The 21,173-nt window shown below is 34.3% G+C and overlaps 1 protein-coding gene and 5 non-coding genes across 6 annotated transcripts in view; 3 read left to right on the top strand and 3 right to left on the bottom strand.

Annotated features, from left to right (window-relative positions):
- LOC138316019 (mitochondrial inner membrane m-AAA protease component paraplegin-like) overlaps nucleotides 1-21,173 on the bottom strand; it is a 101,978-nt gene that overhangs the window by 22,294 nt on the left and 58,511 nt on the right. The gene's annotated exons all lie outside the window — the stretch shown is intronic.
- Nucleotides 13,386-13,457, bottom strand: Trnaa-cgc (transfer RNA alanine (anticodon CGC)). Its single transcript has one exon. It is a non-coding gene; the product is annotated as a tRNA-Ala (tRNA).
- Nucleotides 14,112-14,183, top strand: Trnaa-ugc (transfer RNA alanine (anticodon UGC)). The gene has a single exon. It is a non-coding gene; the product is annotated as a tRNA-Ala (tRNA).
- Nucleotides 15,592-15,663, top strand: Trnaa-ugc (transfer RNA alanine (anticodon UGC)). The gene has a single exon. It is a non-coding gene; the product is annotated as a tRNA-Ala (tRNA).
- On the bottom strand, nucleotides 16,001-16,072 carry Trnaa-cgc (transfer RNA alanine (anticodon CGC)). Its single transcript has one exon. It is a non-coding gene; the product is annotated as a tRNA-Ala (tRNA).
- Nucleotides 19,528-19,599, top strand: Trnaa-ugc (transfer RNA alanine (anticodon UGC)). Its single transcript has one exon. It is a non-coding gene; the product is annotated as a tRNA-Ala (tRNA).

The following is a 21,173-nucleotide window of genomic DNA, read 5'->3' as shown; positions in this document are numbered from 1 at the left end:
GACAAGTCTGAATTATTGTGTATTGGTTGTGGACAGATGTCAGCTGCAGAATCGGACGCTTTCAATGTCAAATTATTGCAAGAGTCTATTCTAGTACTCGGTGTTTTCTTTGGGTCCAAATGGTAACTTATGTGAATCTTTGAATTGGGAACCTAAAGTTGCATCTATACGCAATATTTTAAATATGTGGTCCCAGAGAAAATTAACTATTCAGGGTAGGGCTACTGTAATTTCTTCTCTGTTGCTGTCCAAGTGTTGGTATACATTGACAGTAGCAAATATTCCAGATAGATATCAAATACAACTCAAAACTTTATGTTTAAATTTTTTATGGAATAATGGAGCTCACTTTGTTGGTTTTAAAACTCTTATAGGGCTCAAGTCTGAAGGTGGACTACAATATCCGGATATAGACCTCAAAATGAAGTCCTTTAGAATTAAATTTGTTTTCAGGCTTTTTTACAATTCTGATTTATCACCATGGAAAGAAACATGCAAGTACTTTCTATCTAAAATAGGTGGTATGAATCTCGGATTGGGAGTTTTTAATTTTGTTCTTAAACTGAAGCAGCTTCAATGTGTTCCGATTTTTTACAGAGATATGCTTTTGGCTTGGTCCGATATCTACTCTTCTATTATTTTTGAAAACGGAATGTTTATTGTCAACCTATGTTTTGTAATCCACTCATAGTAAATGAAAATGGTAAAACGGTGTTTGAGAAAATATTCATAGACTCAGGTCTGATATATTTGAAGGATCTTACTTACGAAGTTGTAGAGGGTTTTCTTCCTATCCAGGCAGTGGTTGAAATAGTCCAGGAAAAATATCCGGAAATCACAAGGGAGGAAATATCCGTAAAATATCTGAGACTTCTCAGGCAGCTTCCTCTTAATTTTGTAGAAACAGTAATAAACAACTGTTACATGAACACTGGTCTGACACAACCCGTTATATCACTGAAACTGAATGCTTCGGGGTCACGCACTATCCCACGACACACGCGTGACATTTACCGTGTACTCGTCAGCATGCATTTCACGGTACCCGTATCGGTGACGTTCTGGTCAAATAGCTTCCAGGGTCATCAGGTAAATAGTATTTTTCGAGTCATACACGCACCACATTATCCGGTTGAATGCGTTGAAGTTCATTACAAAGTAGCACATAACGCGGTTTTTACTAAAAAGAAACTTCTAAAGTGCGGCATTTCAGATTCAGATGATTGTCCGGTTTGTCAGACACAGTCCGAGGATATTTTTTCATATGTTTCTTCATTGTCCGGAATTATCGGACTTCAAGGTTTATTTGGTTGGTTTATTAGAAAATTTATTTTCCAAGGCAAGTCCCGAGAATGTGAACTCGCTGAATTATGACTGTCTTATTATTTTGGGTTTTGGCGAGAAGTGGAAGTATGTAAACGGCTTCTTTGTTAATTTTATACTGAGCGTGGCAAGATTTTGTATTTTTAAGAGGAGGAACATGTTGTTGCTCGGTGAAAAGAATGTACCAATTTTACGTTTTTTCAAATTCACGGTTAAACAATTTATTAAGTATGCATTTCATCAATATAAAGCACAGGATAATGCAAGGCTCTTTATGAAGTATTTTGAAAATGATAACAAAATTGTTTCTGTAGAATTGGATGGAGTGAAAGTAAATTTGTAAAGCCGTACGGGTATAGTTTCTACTAGTTTTTCAATGATTTCATTGTTTGTACAATGTCTGTGATATTTAGCTTACTGACATATGATGTCACAACTGTGATATTTTAATATTGATATTTTATCTTGTTGATGCCTGTATTAATTTTATGTTGAATAGATTTAAGTGCTTGCAATGTGAGGAACCCCAGGGGCCCCAACCCCTGCGGCCCTATGTCTGGGAAATTAAAATCATATTTTTAAGATAAAAAAAAGCGTTCGCTTTGCATGTGAAAGGCCCGGGGTTCGATCCCCCGCATCTCCACATTAATTTTATACATTTTATTTTAATTCACTCTTCTATTGCTATTGGTAGGTGTTTGTAAACTGAACATTCTTTGACTGAATGTTATCATTTTCCATTAAATTCCATTTTGTAATTAGTAATTACTTTTTTAATTCTCTTCAGGTAGGTGGTTAGTATTGAAGGTGCTGCCCCATTTCATGATTTTAAAACGCGACTAAATTTGGAGCCATATATTTTCTGTTCTTCCTGAAACGTAAAGTCTCCCTTGACGTTGCATTAATTTTGGCCTTCAATTATTGCCCCGGTGATGAATGTTCTGATAAAGATAATCTTTTGTCTCGGGGAGATTTCCATCTTTTTTACAGTAAATAGTACCATGCAGACCTGAACTTTGTCGTGGACATTTTACCTTTGACATATTTCAAATGTCAAATCGAAATGAAGGGGCCCATAGATCCATGAACATTTTACTAATTATAGACATTGAACTCAAGCTATTTCTAAACCTATGTTTGTTCTCAACGCAATCTATACAAATTAGAACGTGATAATCTGTAAATAGTTTTTTTTTTCATTATATGATTTTGCTTTGAAATAAAAACCGAGCGTTGTACCTAAACAAAATGGAACGTTATCACAAGGGGTAAATAATAGTGAGGTTTTTTTTAAACATGAAAACCTTATTCCACAGAATCAAAGGCTTTTTCAAAATCTAACATAAGTAACATGCCTGGAATATTTTTTTCATCTGCAAACTGCATTATATCATACACTAATCTTGTATTTTCCCCATTGTAACGACCCGAAAGAAATCCTGTTTGATCCTCACAAATTAACTTATCTAACATGTTTTTAATTACCTGGCCAATTACAATAGCTTCTTCAAATCTTTTAATCCAGTGATAGGTCTCCAATGTTTTAAAAATTGTTTATGCTTATCTCCCTTGGGAATACAGATGATAACACATTGTCTTTGAGCTATAGACAATTTATCATTTTTATAATCATAATTAATAGATCTGACAATAATTTGCTTCGAAAAACATTTTAAATATTCGGCTGCATAACCATCTATCTCAGGAGTTATTTTTCATTTTTTTATTGTTTTAACTGCCTCTTCTAAAGTGATATTCCCTCTAAATCTATATACTCCGAGTCATTTAATTTTGACATCATATATATATATCCAAGTACTCTGTTAGATTAAAATCATGTATGTCATAATAACGTCATGAAGTTTTTCAGAGTAAGAATGAACCTCTTACAGAATAGAATCTTGGTCTGTTAAAATAACATTGTTATTTTTATCAATTCGTGGTATTATCTTTGAATCAAAGTTCCTATTCAAGTTTCATCTTCAGTGCTGAATCTAAATGTACTACAGAGAGCAAATATGTCGGGGATGTAGCTCAGTGGTGTACTTGTAGCGGAGCCCCTAGGTCAAGCTATACTTAAAAATGACATGATTAGCGGTATTTCAATTCCTATGAGTAATACGTCTGCTAAAATTTTCCAGCATGCTGATGATTCTACACTGACTCTGGCTAACAAAACTTCCATTGACCAGGCTTTTAATGTTTTTGAAAAATATGGCCGGGCTTCTGGCGCCAAAATAAATAGGGACAAGTCTGAATTATTGTGTATTGGTTGTGGACAGATGTCAGCTGCAGAATCGGACGCTTTCAATGTCAAATTATTGCAAGAGTCTATTCTAGTACTCGGTGTTTCTTTGGGTCCAAATGGTAACTTATGTGAATCTTTGAATTGGGAACCTAAAGTTGCATCTATACGCAATATTTTTAAATATGTGGTCCCAGAGAAAATTAACTATTCAGGGTAGGGCTACTGTAATTTCTTCTCTGTTGCTGTCCAAGTGTTGGTATACATTGACAGTAGCAAATATTCCAGATAGATATCAAATACAACTCAAAACTTTATGTTTAAATTTTTTATGGAATAATGGAGCTCACTTTGTTGGTTTTAAAAACTCTTATAGGGCTCAAGTCTGAAGGTGGACTACAATATCCGGATATAGACCTCAAAATGAAGTCCTTTAGAATTAAATTTGTTTTTCAGGCTTTTTTACAATTCTGATTTATCACCATGGAAAGAAACATGCAAGTACTTTCTATCTAAAATAGGTGGTATGAATCTCGGATTGGGAGTTTTTAATTTTGTTCTTAAACAGAAGCAGCTTCAATGTGTTCCGATTTTTTACAGAGATATGCTTTTGGCTTGGTCCGATATCTACTCTTCTATTATTATTTTTGAAAACGGAATGTTTATTGTCAACCTATGTTTTGTAATCCACTCATAGTAAATGAAAATGGTAAAACGGTGTTTGAGAAAATATTCATAGACTCAGGTCTGATATATTTGAAGGATCTTACTTACGAAGTTGTAGAGGGTTTTCTTCCTATCCAGGCAGTGGTTGAAATAGTCCAGGAAAAATATCCGGAAATCACAAGGGAGGAAATATCCGTAAAATATCTGAGACTTCTCAGGCAGCTTCCTCTTAATTTTGTAGAAACAGTAATAAACAACTGTTACATGAACACTGGTCTGACACAACCCGTTATATCACTGAAACTGAATGCTTCGGGGTCACGCACTATCCCACGACACACGCGTGACATTTACCGTGTACTCGTCAGCATGCATTTCACGGTACCCGTATCGGTGACGTTCTGGTCAAATAGCTTCCAGGGTCATCAGGTAAATAGTATTTTTCGAGTCATACACGCACCACATTATCCGGTTGAATGCGTTGAAGTTCATTACAAAGTAGCACATAAAGCGGTTTTTACTAAAAAGAAACTTCTAAAGTGCGGTATTTCAGATTCAGATGATTGTCCGGTTTGTCAGACACAGTCCGAGGATATTTTTCATATGTTTCTTCATTGTCCGGAATTATCGGACTTCAAGGTTTATTTGGTTGGTTTATTAGAAAATTTATTTTCCAAGGCAAGTCCCGAGAATGTGAACTCGCTGAATTATGACTGTCTTATTATTTTGGGTTTTGGCGAGAAGTGGAAGTATGTAAACGGCTTCTTTGTTAATTTTATACTGAGCGTGGCAAGATTTTGTATTTTTAAGAGGAGGAACATGTTGTTTCTCGGTGAAAAGAATGTACCAATTTTACGTTTTTTCAAATTCACGGTTAAACAATTTATTAAGTATGCATTTCATCAATATAAAGCACAGGATAATGCAAGGCTCTTTATGAAGCATTTTGAAAATGATAATAAAATTGTTTCTGTAGAATTGGATGGAGTGAAAGTAAATTTGTAAAGCCGTACGGGTATAGTTTCTACTAGTTTTTCAATGATTTCATTGTTTGTACAATGTCTGTGATATTTAGCTTACTGACATATGATGTCACAACTGTGATATTTTAATATTGATATTTTATCTTGTTGATGCCTGTATTAATTTTATGTTGAATAGATTTAAGTGCTTGCAATGTGAGGAACCCCAGGGGCCCCAACCCCTGCGGCCCTATGTCTGGGAAATTAAAATCATATTTTTAAGATAAAAAAAGAGCGTTCGCTTTGCATGTGAAAGGCCCGGGGTTCGATCCCTCGCATCTCCACATTAATTTTATACATTTTATTTTTATTCACTCTTCTATTGCTATTGGTAGGTGTTTGTAAACTGAACATTCTTTGACTGAATGTTATCATTTTCCATTAAATTCCATTTTGTAATTAGTAATTACTTTTTTAATTCTCTTCAGGTAGGTGGTTAGTATTGAAGGTGCTGCCTCATTTCATGATTTTAAAACGCGACTAAATTTGGAGCCTTATATTTTCTGTTCTTCCTGATACGTAAAGTCTCCCTTGACGTTGCATTAATTTTGGCCTTCAATTATTGCCCCGGTGATGAATGTTCTGAAAAAGATAAACTTACTTAATATACCTGAACTTTGTCGTGGACATATTACCTTTGACATATTTCAAATGTCAAATCGAGATGAAGGGGCCCATAGATCCTCGAACATTTTACTAATTATAGACATTGATCTAAAGCTATTTATAAACCTATGTTTGTTCTCAACGCAATCTATACAAATTAGAACGTGATAATCTGTAAATAGTTTTATCATTTTATGATTTTGCTTTGAAATAAAAACCGAACGTATTACCTAAACAAAATGGAACGTTATCACACGGGGTAAATAATAGTGAGGGTTTTTTTTTAAACATGAAAACCTTATTCCACAGAATCAAAGGCTTTTTCAAAATCTAACATAAGTAACATGCCTGGAATATATTTTTCATCTACAAACTGCATTATATCATACACTAATCTTGTATTTTCCCCATTGTAACGACCCGAAAGAAATCCTGTTTGATCCTCACAAATTAACTTATCTAACATGTTTTTAATTACCTGGCCAATTACAATAGCTTCTTCAAATATTTTAATCCAGTGATAGGTCTCCAATGTTTTAAAAATTGTTTATGCTTATCTCCCTTGGGAATACAGATGATAACACATTGTCTTTGAGCTATAGACAATTTATCATTTTTATAACCATAATTAATAGATCTGACAATAATTTGCTTCGAAAAACATTTTAAATATTCGGCTGCATAACCATCTATCTCAGGAGTTATTTTTCATTTTTTTATTGTTTTAACTGCCTCTTCTAAAGTGATATTCCCCCTAAATCTAAAGAGTCCGAGTCATTTAATTTTTGACATCATATATATATCCAAGTACTCTGTTAGATTAAACTTATCTATGTCATAATAACGTCATGAAGTTTTTCAGAGTAAGAATGAACCTCTTACAGAATAGAATCTTGGTCTGTTAAAATAACATTGTTATTTTTATCAATTCGTGGTATTATCTTTGAATCAAAGTTCCTATTCAAGTTTCATCTTCAGTGCTGAATCTAAATGTACTACAGAGAGCAAATATGTCGGGGATGTAGCTCAGTGGTGTACTTGTAGCGGAGCCCCTAGGTCAAGCTATACTTAAAAATGACATGATTAGCGGTATTTCAATTCCTATGAGTAATACGTCTGCTAAAATTTTCCAGCATGCTGATGATTCTACACTGACTCTGGCTAACAAAACTTCCATTGACCAGGCTTTTAATGTTTTTGAAAAATATGGCCGGGCTTCTGGCGCCAAAATAAATAGGGACAAGTCTGAATTATTGTGTATTGGTTGTGGACAGATGTCAGCTGCAGAATCGGACGCTTTCAATGTCAAATTATTGCAAGAGTCTATTCTAGTACTCGGTGTTTCTTTGGGTCCAAATGGTAACTTATGTGAATCTTTGAATTGGGAACCTAAAGTTGCATCTATACGCAATATTTTAAATATGTGGTCCCAGAGAAAATTAACTATTCAGGGTAGGGCTACTGTAATTTCTTCTCTGTTGCTGTCCAAGTGTTGGTATACATTGACAGTAGCAAATATTCCAGATAGATATCAAATACAACTCAAAACTTTATGTTTAAATTTTTTATGGAATAATGGAGCTCACTTTGTTGGTTTTAAAACTCTTATAGGGCTCAAGTCTGAAGGTGGACTACAATATCCGGATATAGACCTCAAAATGAAGTCCTTTAGAATTAAATTTGTTTTCAGGCTTTTTTACAATTCTGATTTATCACCATGGAAAGAAACATGCAAGTACTTTCTATCTAAAATAGGTGGTATGAATCTCGGATTGGGAGTTTTTAATTTTGTTCTTAAACTGAAGCAGCTTCAATGTGTTCCGATTTTTTACAGAGATATGCTTTTGGCTTGGTCCGATATCTACTCTTCTATTATTTTTGAAAACGGAATGTTTATTGTCAACCTATGTTTTGTAATCCACTCATAGTAAATGAAAATGGTAAAACGGTGTTTGAGAAAATATTCATAGACTCAGGTCTGATATATATTTGAAGGATCTTACTTACGAAGTTGTAGAGGGTTTTCTTCCTATCCAGGCAGTGGTTGAAATAGTCCAGGAAAAATATCCGGAAATCACAAGGGAGGAAATATCCGTAAAATATCTGAGACTTCTCAGGCAGCTTCCTCTTAATTTTGTAGAAACAGTAATAAAACAACTGTTACATGAACACTGGTCTGACACAACCCGTTATATCACTGAAACTGAATGCTTCGGGGTCACGCACTATCCCACGACACACGCGTGACATTTACCGTGTACTCGTCAGCATGCATTTCACGGTACCCGTATCGGTGACGTTCTGGTCAAATAGCTTCCAGGGTCATCAGGTAAATAGTATTTTTCGAGTCATACACGCACCACATTATCCGGTTGAATGCGTTGAAGTTCATTACAAAGTAGCACATAACGCGGTTTTTACTAAAAAGAAACTTCTAAAGTGCGGTATTTCAGATTCAGATGATTGTCCGGTTTGTCAGACACAGTCCGAGGATATTTTTCATATGTTTCTTCATTGTCCGGAATTATCGGACTTCAAGGTTTATTTGGTTGGTTTATTAGAAAATTTATTTTCCAAGGCAAGTCCCGAGAATGTGAACTCGCTGAATTATGACTGTCTTATTATTTTGGGTTTTGGCGAGAAGTGGAAGTATGTAAACGGCTTCTTTGTTAATTTTATACTGAGCGTGGCAAGATTTTGTATTTTTAAGAGGAGGAACATGTTGTTGCTCGGTGAAAAGAATGTACCAATTTTACGTTTTTTCAAATTCACGGTTAAACAATTTATTAAGTATGCATTTCATCAATATAAAGCACAGGATAATGCAAGGCTCTTTATGAAGCATTTTGAAAATGATAATAAAATTGTTTCTGTAGAATTGGATGGAGTGAAAGTAAATTTGTAAAGCCGTACGGGTATAGTTTCTACTAGTTTTTCAATGATTTCATTGTTTGTACAATGTCTGTGATATTTAGCTTACTGACATATGATGTCACAACTGTGATATTTTAATATTGATATTTTATCTTGTTGATGCCTGTATTAATTTTATGTTGAATAGATTTAAGTGCTTGCAATGTGAGGAACCCCAGGGGCCCCAACCCCTGCGGCCCTATGTCTGGGAAATTAAAATCATATTTTTAAGATAAAAAAAGAGCGTTCGCTTTGCATGTGAAAGGCCCGGGGTTCGATCCCTCGCATCTCCACATTAATTTTATACATTTTATTTTAATTCACTCTTCTATTGCTATTGGTAGGTGTTTGTAAACTGAACATTCTTTGACTGAATGTTATCATTTTCCATTAAATTCCATTTTGTAATTAGTAATTACTTTTTTAATTCTCTTCAGGTAGGTGGTTAGTATTGAAGGTGCTGCCCCATTTCATGATTTTAAAACGCGACTAAATTTGGAGCCATATATTTTTCTGTTCTTCCTGAAACGTAAAGTCTCCCTTGACGTTGCATTAATTTTGGCCTTCAATTATTGCCCCGGTGATGAATGTTCTGATAAAGATAATCTTTTGTCTCGGGGAGATTTCCATCTTTTTTACAGTAAATAGTACCATGCAGACCTGAACTTTGTCGTGGACATTTTACCTTTGACATATTTCAAATGTCAAATCGAAATGAAGGGGCCCATAGATCCATGAACATTTTACTAATTATAGACATTGAACTCAAGCTATTTCTAAACCTATGTTTGTTCTCAACGCAATCTATACAAATTAGAACGTGATAATCTGTAAATAGTTTTTTTTTTTCATTATATGATTTTGCTTTGAAATAAAAACCGAGCGTTGTACCTAAACAAAATGGAACGTTATCACAAGGGGTAAATAATAGTGAGGTTTTTTTTAAACATGAAAACCTTATTCCACAGAATCAAAGGCTTTTTCAAAATCTAACATAAGTAACATGCCTGGAATATTTTTTTCATCTGCAAACTGCATTATATCATACACTAATCTTGTATTTTCCCCATTGTAACGACCCGAAAGAAATCCTGTTTGATCCTCACAAATTAACTTATCTAACATGTTTTTAATTACCTGGCCAATTACAATAGCTTCTTCAAATCTTTTAATCCAGTGATAGGTCTCCAATGTTTTAAAAATTGTTTATGCTTATCTCCCTTGGGAATACAGATGATAACACATTGTCTTTGAGCTATAGACAATTTATCATTTTTATAACCATAATTAATAGATCTGACAATAATTTGCTTCGAAAAACATTTTAAATATTCGGCTGCATAACCATCTATCTCAGGAGTTATTTTTCATTTTTTTATTGTTTTAAACTGCCTCTTCTAAAGTGATATTCCCTCTAAATCTATATACTCCGAGTCATTTAATTTTGACATCATATATATATCCAAGTACTCTGTTAGATTAAAATCATGTATGTCATAATAACGTCATGAAGTTTTTCAGAGTAAGAATGAACCTCTTACAGAATAGAATCTTGGTCTGTTAAAATAACATTGTTATTTTTATCAATTCGTGGTATTATCTTTGAATCAAAGTTCCTATTCAAGTTTCATCTTCAGTGCTGAATCTAAATGTACTACAGAGAGCAAATATGTCGGGGATGTAGCTCAGTGGTGTACTTGTAGCGGAGCCCCTAGGTCAAGCTATACTTAAAAATGACATGATTAGCGGTATTTCAATTCCTATGAGAGTAATACGTCTGCTAAAATTTTCCAGCATGCTGATGATTCTACACTGACTCTGGCTAACAAAACTTCCATTGACCAGGCTTTTAATGTTTTTGAAAAATATGGCCGGGCTTCTGGCGCCAAAATAAATAGGGACAAGTCTGAATTATTGTGTATTGGTTGTGGACAGATGTCAGCTGCAGAATCGGACGCTTTCAATGTCAAATTATTGCAAGAGTCTATTCTAGTACTCGGTGTTTCTTTGGGTCCAAATGGTAACTTATGTGAATCTTTGAATTGGGAACCTAAAGTTGCATCTATACGCAATATTTTAAATATGTGGTCCCAGAGAAAATTAACTATTCAGGGTAGGGCTACTGTAATTTCTTCTCTGTTGCTGTCCAAGTGTTGGTATACATTGACAGTAGCAAATATTCCAGATAGATATCAAATACAACTCAAAACTTTATGTTTAAATTTTTTATGGAATAATGGAGCTCACTTTGTTGGTTTTAAAACTCTTATAGGGCTCAAGTCTGAAGGTGGACTACAATATCCGGATATAGACCTCAAAATGAAGTCCTTTAGAATTAAATTTGTTTTCAGGCTTTTTTACAATTCTGATTTATCACCATGGAAAGAAACATGCAAGTACTTTCTATCTAAAATAGGTGGTATGAATCTCGGATTGGGAGTTTTTAATTTTGTTCTTAAACTGAAGCAGCTTCAATGTGTTCCGATTTTTTACAGAGATATGCTTTTGGCTTGGTCCGATATCTACTCTTCTATTATTTTTGAAAACGGAATGTTTATTGTCAACCTATGTTTTGTAATCCACTCATAGTAAATGAAAATGGTAAAACGGTGTTTGAGAAAATATTCATAGACTCAGGTCTGATATATTTGAAGGATCTTACTTACGAAGTTGTAGAGGGTTTTCTTCCTATCCAGGCAGTGGTTGAAATAGTCCAGGAAAAATATCCGGAAATCACAAGGGAGGAAATATCCGTAAAATATCTGAGACTTCTCAGGCAGCTTCCTCTTAATTTTGTAGAAACAGTAATAAACAACTGTTACATGAACACTGGTCTGACACAACCCGTTATATCACTGAAACTGAATGCTTCGGGGTCACGCACTATCCCACGACACACGCGTGACATTTACCGTGTACTCGTCAGCATGCATTTCACGGTACCCGTATCGGTGACGTTCTGGTCAAATAGCTTCCAGGGTCATCAGGTAAATAGTATTTTTCGAGTCATACACGCACCACATTATCCGGTTGAATGCGTTGAAGTTCATTACAAAGTAGCACATAACGCGGTTTTTACTAAAAAGAAACTTCTAAAGTGCGGTATTTCAGATTCAGATGATTGTCCGGTTTGTCAGACACAGTCCGAGGATATTTTTCATATGTTTCTTCATTGTCCGGAATTATCGGACTTCAAGGTTTATTTGGTTGGTTTATTAGAAAATTTATTTTCCAAGGCAAGTCCCGAGAATGTGAACTCGCTGAATTATGACTGTCTTATTATTTTGGGTTTTGGCGAGAAGTGGAAGTATGTAAACGGCTTCTTTGTTAATTTTATACTGAGCGTGGCAAGATTTTGTATTTTTAAGAGGAGGAACATGTTGTTGCTCGGTGAAAAGAATGTACCAATTTTACGTTTTTTCAAATTCACGGTTAAACAATTTATTAAGTATGCATTTCATCAATATAAAGCACAGGATAATGCAAGGCTCTTTATGAAGCATTTTGAAAATGATAATAAAATTGTTTCTGTAGAATTGGATGGGAGTGAAAGTAAATTTGTAAAGCCGTACGGGTATAGTTTCTACTAGTTTTTCAATGATTTCATTGTTTGTACAATGTCTGTGATATTTAGCTTACTGACATATGATGTCACAACTGTGATATTTTAATATTGATATTTTATCTTGTTGATGCCTGTATTAATTTTATGTTGAATAGATTTAAAGGCCCACTACCGTTCCGAAACGGCTTTAAATTTTTAAAATGGGAATGTAAAACAAGATAGATAATTTTGTAGAGCCGCAAAAATTATTAACTTACCGTTAATACTATATTTATCATCACCTTCTGAACGATTTGATTAAAATAAATAAAATGTTTATTTTCATAACGCGGGTCGTATTATGTTTCCCGCCGTCGTCCTAAATACCGGGCGGTAGTTGACTATCACTCATGCGCCAGACGGCAAAACAGCGAATTAACTCTCCACTGTTTTCATATATTACGCAGGAAATCTTGCATATGTTTGGTGTCGTAACCTTATTTTAGGTCATCGGTACGCATTTTCTGATGTTATTAATGGTTTTTTAAGAAACCTTTATATTTTGCTCCGGAAAGGTAATGGGCCTTTAAGTGCTTGCAATGTGAGGAACCCCAGGGGCCCCAACCCCTGCGGCCCTATGTCTGGGAAATTAAAATCATATTTTTAAGATAAAAAAAGAGCGTTCGCTTTGCATGTGAAAGGCCCGGGGTTCGATCCCCCGCATCTTCAAAATATTTTCCTCGTTTTACCTATGTTTGGGTTAGTTTTAAAGATTAATGATTTAATTGCTTCGATATTTTTTCCTCGCAAATAATATCATTTTTCTCAATAAACTATGACTATTATACTGATTTTCCATTCAAAAAGACCGGGATCGACAAGATATATTGGTGAACATTCCTTTTTTTCTAATTAAACTTGATAAAACGAAATATCTGTTGATATAAATGAAGATAATTAATATATTTTAAAATGAAATAAAATTACAATCGATTTTATTAATATTCATTTCTATCTCTCCTACTGTGTATTTTCCAGTTTTAATTCAAAACATTAAAAAAAGCATTGGAGATGCCGGGGATTGAACCCGGGGCCTTTCACATGCGAAGCGAACGCTCTACCACTGAGCTACATCCCCTACTTAATTTTATATCAGAACGCACTCCGAAAACTGACGGACTGCGATTTGTTTCAATTAAATTGAAATTCCTTTTGCATTACCACAAACAGCTCTTATTACTTCCACCTGGTAGTCGTGGATCTTTCACTCTTAACTAAAACGTTGACCGTAAGAACGTCATACATATATGAGAAATAACCTTATTTCAAATGATAAATCGAGATGAAGGGGCCCATAAACTTTCGAACATTTAATAATTTACTAATCATAGGAATTGGACTGAATGTAATTCTAAACGTATTTTTCTTTTCATCTCGATCTGCATACATGAAAACACGAATCTGTAAATAGTTTTTATTTGATGGTTTTGGTATAAAAAAAGTAACAGGGTAGTAACAACACGAAATGGATATTTAATCCACTGGGTGTAATAAATCAGTGGGTTTTTGTCGCGATATGACCCTGGGTTCATCGACTGCATGTCCAACTTGATGGCACTATGGACAACATACGTCACAGTGACGCCGTATGGATTACTGACGTTGCTGGCACTTTCTGTTCAGATGGTTGACGTGCACAATCTGTCTTACCTTAGCTTGGGTAGTGACAGAGAAATGTCTCATGGCTAACTCCGACGACAAATCAGTGCCTGATTATTTACATGTATATCTAGGGGATGTAGCTCAGTGGTAGAGCGTTCGCTTTGCATGTGAAAGGCCCGGGGTTCGATCCCCCGCATCTCCACATTAATTTTATACATTTTATTTTTATTCACTCTTCTATTGCTATTGGTAGGTGTTTGTAAACTGAACATTCTTTGACTGAATGTAATCATTTTCCAATAAATTCCATTTTGTAATTAGTAATTACTTTTTTTAATTCTCTGCAGGTAGGTGGTTAGTATTGAAGGTGCTGCCCCATTTCATGATTTTAAAACGCGACTAAATTTGGAGCCTTATATTTTCTGTTCTTCCTGATACGTAAAGTCTCCCTTGACGTTGCATTAATTTTGCCTTCAATTATTGCCCAGGTGATGAATGTTCTGAAAAAGATAAACTTACTAAATATATGATTTAGCCGATTTTTGGCTGGGGGAGATTTCCATCTTTTTCACGGTATATAGTACCATGTAGACCTGAACACTGTAGTGAACATATTACCTTTGACATATTTCAAATGTCAAATCGAGATGAAGGGGCCCATAGATCCTCGATCATATACTAATTATAGACATTGATCTAAAGCTATTTATAAACCTATGTTTGTTCTCAACGCAATCTATACAAATTAGAACGTGATAATCTGTAAATAGTTTTATCATTTTATGATTTTGCTTTGAAATAAAAACCGAACGTATTACCTAAACAAAATGGAACGTTATCACACTGGGTAAATAATAGTGAGTTTTTTTTAAACATGAATACCTTATTCCACAGAATCAAAGGCTTTTTCAAAATCTAACATAAGTAACATACCTGGAATATATTTTTCATCTGCAAACTGCATTATATCATACACTAATCTTGTATTTTCCCCATTGTAACGACCCGAAAGAAATCCTGTTTGATCCTCACAAATTAACTTATCTAACACATTTTTAATTACCTGGCCAATTACAATAGCTTCTTCAAATCTTTTAATCCAGTGATAGGTCTCCAATTTTTTTAAAAATTGTTTATGCTTATCTCCCTTGGGAATACAGATGATAACACATTGTCTTTGAGTTATAGACAATTTATCATTTATATAACCATAATTAATAGATCTGACAATAAATACTCCTAGTTGCTTCCAAAAACATTTTAAAAATTCGGCAGTGTAACCATCTGTGCCAGGACTTATTTTCATTTTTCTAGTGTTTTAACTGCCTCTTCTAAAGTGATATTCCCCCTAAATCTAAAGAGTCCAAGTCATTTAATTTTTGACATCATATATATATCCAAGTACTCTGTTAGATTAAAATCATCTATGTCATAATTAACGTCATGAAGTTTTTCATAGTAAGAATGAACCTCTTTCAGAATAGAATCTTGATCTGTTAAAATAACATCGTTATTTTTATCAATTCGAGGTATTATCTTTGAATCAAAGTTCCTATTCAAGTTTAATCTTCAGTGCTGAATCTAAATGTACTACAGATAGCAAATATGTCGGGGATGTAGCTCAGTGGTAGAGCGTTCGCTTTGCATGTGAAAGGCCCGGGGTTCGATCCCCCGCATCTCCAAAATATTTTCCTCGTTTTACCAATGTTTGGGTTAGTATTAAAGATTAATGATTTCATTGCTTCGATATTTTTTTCACACAAATAATATCATTTTTCTCAATAAACTATGACTATTATACTGATTTTCCATAAAAAAAGACCGGGATCGACAAGATATATTGGTGAACATTCCTTTTTTTCTAATTAAACTTGATAAAACGAAATATCTGTTGATATAAATGAAGATAATTAATATATTTTAAAATGAAATAAAATTACAATCGATTTTATTAATATTCATTTCTATCTCTCCTACTGTGTATTTTCCAGTTTTAATTCAAAACATTAAAAAAAGCATTGGAGATGCCGGGGATTGAACCCGGGGCCTTTCACATGCGAAGCGAACGCTCTACCACTGAGCTACATCCCCTACTTTAATTTTATATCAGAACGCACTCCGAAAACTGACGGACTGCGATTTGTTTTAATGAAATTGAAATTCCTTTTGCATTACCACAAACAGCTCTTATTACTTCCACCTGGTAGTCGTGGATCTTTCACTCTTAACTAAAACGTTGACCGTAAGAACGTCATACATATATGAGAAATAACATTATTTCAAATGATAAATCGAGATGAAGGGGCCCATAAACTTTCGAACATTTAATAATTTACTAATCATAGGAATTGGACTGAATCTAATTCTAAACGTATTTTTCCAATGGGGACAACCTACGTCACCGGAAGTGATATCGGGCACACAAAAACAATGAAAAAACGCCCGCTTCAGGATGAAAATCGGCTGAAATTATGACATAAAAGCAATGCATCTTCTAAACCTATCGTGCGTCAAAGACAGTGTATTGTTAGAGACTCTGTGAAATTATTAGATGTCGTCAAACTAGCTCAGATAATGCAAACACCTCGACACAATATTTTTTGACAGCAGGGATATCGGTCACATTTTATTTACTAAAACGTTATAAATTGCAAATAAATAAATTTTGCTGCCACAAAACTGTCCCGTTTACTAATATGTAATATATGACTGTTGGAAGAAAATATTTCATTCATTATATCTGCTAGTGGAGAATCATATACGGTGCTTAATTAGAAGTTATGAAAGTGATATCGGTCACACTTAAAACTTTAGGGATGACGGTCACATCCAAAGTTACGAAAACTGTGGATAAGACGCCAAAATACTTTTATTGAATTTATCTGATCTTGAAAGACGACTTTTGAACCCCCTATCAGCAAATGGTTAACGAGCTATTGAAATCGCTTTTCGTCTATTGCTAATCATCCGTCTGTCTTTTTTTCACAGCGTGGCTATTGGTCACATTTTATTCACCGAAAATATGTCAAGTGTAATTTTTTTTAACTTTACTGTTATTTACTGATATAAAATACCTTATATTTCAAATAGTAGCTATAGTTCATTTTAACCGCTACAAAAGTGACATGCATGTATGACCTAGTTGGCGTTTTGTTGTTTTTAAAAAAGGATGTCGTTCACAGGGTAACGGTCACATCCAAAGATTTTGAAATGCTTTGTCGATTCGTTAAGATTGCTGAAATATTGCAGCGTTGGTTTTCCCTAACTAATCATTCAGGTAAAGAGGAAATACTACCGAGATACATGATACATCATGAACTATAATCGTAACTATTTTTTTGCTGAATACTTTGGTATTCATACACTGTATATTGTTTAGTTTTTGTCTATACATGTATTTGTACACACCCTTTGTTCTTGCATTGTCTTTGCGTATATACAAGAAACTACATAAAACTTAAAGACGTAAAGGCATCCGATGTAAACAAAAGGAAAATCACACTGATCTATGAGCTACAGAAATACGTGAATACATGATAGACAGGATCACTGAGGGTTTTTAGCTGATAGCGTTAGTACAGTTCTACATGTCAGTTCACTAATTATTTCTCCACATATTTAACACACAATAACGATTGAAAAGGTACTAAGAATATATCTTAACAACAATAGCACAAATGATCATCAGTTGATAACAGGAGGGCCAAGAGATATCGTGACGTTTACCATTGGATTTACAAATCGGTCAATTTAACATGTTGGTCCAATATCTTTAGCGCTTCATGTTGAATTAGCAGATGTCCAGTTGGCATTCATACTCCCCTAATTATCAACTGAATGCAATTTAATGAATACATTTTCATTTGACAACACTTGTTTGATAACATCCCAAGATATTTGTATCTATAAAGAAAAAAATCAATATAGTCAAGGACGAAACAGCCATTTTCTGTGATTGATGGCACAAAAATTATGACATCGCATAAAAATAACCTAATAACAGATCATGCACCCCTAAATGTCAAATGCGCCTGGTAGGTATACATATCAGGGTTGCAGTGAAAAAGTAAATATATGTATATGAATGCTATAAAGCACTGTGGTAGTAAAATAATTTCAAGATAGCCAAATATTCATTATTTTGTAATCTTATCTGTCTCAAAAATGAGCATTCATAAATACAATCCTATGTTAAAAATGATAATCAAAATATCTATATCGAACAAAATATTTGATAATTGTATGTCTACATGGTAACGAACTTCAAGTTGTCGATTACCGCGTTTTCCCATTGGTGCATTATGCACAACAAGAGTAAAGAGAGATACATGTAGTACTTATAAAATTCCAGAAAGGTTCATTAAGTATTAAGCTCACATGTTGAATTTGAACCATAACAACAAGTCCATCTATTAGAATCAAGAAAGATGACTTTATAAACATCAAATTTAAAAAAGATCCTTAATACTCTCTGGTAAATACATATAGCGGTATCGAAATTAATCGATTTCAGTACCTTCAGAGAAATAACAGAAATTAAAGACGGACGGATGACGAGCAATGGGGGGAAGGCTATTTTCATAGCTCGCCAGCCATTTGCTGATGGTGGGTTAAAAAGATCAATTCAATAAAAGTATTTTGACGGGGTATCCATTGGAGTTGCATGAATGCGTAAATAACGACTACATGTACAATGATGTAATAGTCAGGTTTTGTAACTTTGGATGTGACCGTTACCCATATAGTTCTAAGTGTGACCGATATCACTTTCATAATTTCTAATTAAGCACCGTCTATGTTTCTCCACTAGCAGATATAATGAAGGAAATATTTTCTTTCGACAGTCATATATTATATATTAGTAAACGGGACGGTTTTGTGACAGCAACATTTATTTATTTACAACTTTTAACAGTTTATTGAATAAAATGTGACCGATATCCCTGCTGTCGAAAAATATTTGTGTCGAGGTGTTTGCATTATCTTAGCTAGTTTGACGATATTTGATAGCTTCATAGAATCTCTAACAATACACTGTCTGTGACGCGCGATAGGTTTAGAAGATGCATTGTTGTTATGTCATAATTTCAGCCGATTTTCATCTTGAAGCGGGCGTTTTCTCATTGTTTTTGTGTGCCCGATATCACTTCCGATGACGTAGGTTGTCCCCATTGTTTTTCTTTTCATCTCGATCTGCTTACATGAAAACACGAATCTGTAAATAGTTTTTATTTTATGGTTTTGGTATAAATAAAGTAACAGGGTAGTAACAACACAAAATGGATATTTAATCCACTGGGTGTAATAAATCCGTGGATTTTTGTCGCGATATGACCCTGGGTTCATCGACTGCATGTCCAACTTGATGGCACTATGGACAACATCCGTCACAGTGACGCCATATGGATTACTGACGTTGGTGGCACTTTCTGTTCAGATGGTTGACGTGCACAATCTGTCTTACCTTAGCTTGGGTAGTGACAGAGAAATGTCTCATGGCCAACTCCGACGACAAATCAGTGCCTGATTGCTTACATGTATATCTAGGGGATGTAGCTCAGTGGTAGAGCGTTCGCTTTGCATGTGAAAGGCCCGGGGTTCGATCCCCCGCATCTCCACATTAATTTTATACATTTTATTTTTATTCACTCTTCTATTGCTATTGGTAGGTGTTTGTAAACTGAACATTCTTTGACTGAATGTTATCATTTTCCATTAAATTCCATTTTGTAATTAGTAATTACTTTTTAATTCTCTTCAGGTAGATGGTTAGTATTGAAGGTGATGCCTCATTTCATGATTTTAAAACGCGACTAAATTTGGAGCAGTATATTTTCTGTTTTTACTGATACGTAAAATCTCCCTTGACGTTGCATTAATTTTGGCCTTCAATTATTGCCCCGGTGATGAATGTTCTGAAAAAGATAAACTTACTAAATATATGATTTAGCCGATTTTTTGTCTGGGGGAGATTTCCATCTTTTTTACAGTATATAGTACCATGTAGACCTGAACTTTGTCGTGGACATATTACCTTTGACATATTTCAAATGTCAAATCGAGATGAAGGGGCTCATAGATCCACGAACATTTTACTAATTATAGACATTGATCTAAAGCTATTTATAAACCTATGTTTGTTCTCAACGCAATCTATACAAATTAGAACGTGATAATCTGTAAATAGTTTTATCATTTTATGATTTTGCTTTGAAATATAAACTGAACGTATTACCTAAACAAAATGGAACGTTATCACACGGGGTAAATAATAGTGAGGGTTTTTTTAAACATGAAAACCTTATTCCACAGAATCAAAGGCTTTTTCAAAATCTAACATAAGTAACATACCTGGAATATATTTTTCATCTGCAAACTGCATTATATCATACACTAATCTTGTATTTTCCCCATTGTAACGACCCGAAAGAAATCCTGTCTGATCCTCACAAATTAACTTATCTAACACATTTTTAATTCTATTTGCAATTCATCCTGAAGTTATTTTATAGACTATGTTTAAGAAAGTAATAGGTCTCCATTTGTTTTTATTGTCTAGGCTTTTCTCCTTTGGGAATACATATGATAACACATTGTCTTTGAGTTATAGACAATTTATCATTTTTATAACCATAATTAATAGATCTGACAATAAATACTCCTAGTTGCTTCGAAAAACATTTTTAATATTCGGATGTATAACCATCTGTCTCAATGTAGCGCGTTAGCGCTACATGTAGAATATGTCTGTATCCTATTGCGTTCATACCACCTTTAACGCAATCAAAACACTGTTCAATCTTTATATTTACATAAATAAGTCTACTTTTACGTCAAATTTAAAACGGTGATGGTTGCTAAGTTGGGTAACTACGGTAGTCAGGATGACCGAAGATATAGATCCGATTGTTGAATGTCATAGCTGCAGTTTGATTTGAAATATAACAATGACACCTTTAATTATTTTTAAATTATGTTTTTTTTTTCGATTTGATAATGTAATCAATCAATAATGTCTATTTCGAATAAAAATTGAGAGAGAAGCGAGGCGGAACGGCTACCGGTATCGTTGTCAGGGTAGTGATGCGGTGTGAAGTGAAGCGAGCCGCCATATTTGATTTCAACCGAGGAAAGTAGCCTAACTGTGAAATAGCCTGTTGATCAAATGGTATGACTCTTGAGCTGCTGAATG

The sequence above is a fragment of the Argopecten irradians genome, chromosome 2 (assembly GCF_041381155.1).
Source record: "Argopecten irradians isolate NY chromosome 2, Ai_NY, whole genome shotgun sequence".
Classification (NCBI taxonomy): domain Eukaryota; kingdom Metazoa; phylum Mollusca; class Bivalvia; order Pectinida; family Pectinidae; genus Argopecten; species Argopecten irradians.
The sequence above is the reverse complement of the archived record's forward strand: the minus strand, read 5'-3'. Positions and strand labels throughout refer to the sequence as shown.